We start from the raw sequence: 1058 nt of genomic DNA, 5'->3' as shown, positions 1-1058 counted from the left end.
TATAACCCCTAGCCTTCCAAGCTAACGATGCGGGTTCGATTCCCGCTACCCGCTTTTACTTTATCATTAAAATCATTATAATCTTTAATATTCAATACGCTAAAAATGAAAAATAAAAAAATGAAATATTTTTTTGATTTTTAAAGAAATTTTTTAAATATTCAATACAAAGGGTTGAATGAATCGAATTAATGTAATGCATCATTGACTTGAATACTAAATTCTTGGAATTCTTTCAACTACTTTTCCGAACAAGAAATATGAAAATTGGAGTGAAAAGCGTCCATTGTCTAATGGATAGGACAGAGGTCTTCTAAACCTTTGGTATAGGTTCAAATCCTATTGGACGCAGTTTATTTCCCTATATATATCTTTTTTTATTTCTATGTCTATGTCAAGAAATAACAAAGATATTTTGAATAACGTGAATAAGAGACGCTCTTATTACATTCTTATTACATATTAATTATTTCTTTTATATATAAAAGAAATAATTAATATGTAATTTCTACAATTTCTTATAGAAATTAAAATTCTATATCAAATTATATAAATGAAATTAGTAAATTAATGTACAATTATATACTATTATTATACTATATTATTATAGTAATAGTATAAGTATATTACATAGTAATAATAGTAAAATATATACTATTTTTATTATTATTATTATATAGAATAAACGATAGATAATTCTATATCTATATAATAAATTAAATATAGAGTTTAAAGATTTTCGTTTTGATCTTTATATTTAAGGATAACATCTTATAAATTAATAAGTTTTTTTTAGTTATTTATTAAATTTATAATAAAAAATAAAGTTTATTCAAAACTATAATATAAAGTGATAAGATCATAATAGAAAAGCATATTCTAAAGATTATATAGAAAGATTCTAATTACTAATTAATAGAAAGATTAATCAAGATTCAAAGTAATTACTTTCTTTATACCTGTTCCTGAAGTAGAAAACGTTCCATTTGGTCCTGAATAGCTTCTTTCAAAAGGGTTTCCGCTTCCTCGGTAAATGTCTTGGTAGAAGATATGATTTC

The 1058-nt window shown here is 22.6% G+C and overlaps 1 non-coding gene across 1 annotated transcript; it reads left to right on the top strand.

Annotated features, from left to right (window-relative positions):
- Nucleotides 1–279: 279 nt before the first annotated feature.
- TRNAR-UCU lies at nt 280–351 on the top strand. Its single transcript has one exon. It is a non-coding gene; the product is annotated as a tRNA-Arg (tRNA).
- The last annotated feature ends 707 nt before the right edge of the window (nt 352–1058 follow it).

This window comes from Fragaria vesca, unplaced genomic scaffold, assembly GCF_000184155.1.
Source record: "Fragaria vesca subsp. vesca unplaced genomic scaffold, FraVesHawaii_1.0 scf0510830, whole genome shotgun sequence".
NCBI classification, from domain to species: domain Eukaryota; kingdom Viridiplantae; phylum Streptophyta; class Magnoliopsida; order Rosales; family Rosaceae; genus Fragaria; species Fragaria vesca.
The sequence above is the reverse complement of the archived record's forward strand: the minus strand, read 5'-3'. Positions and strand labels throughout refer to the sequence as shown.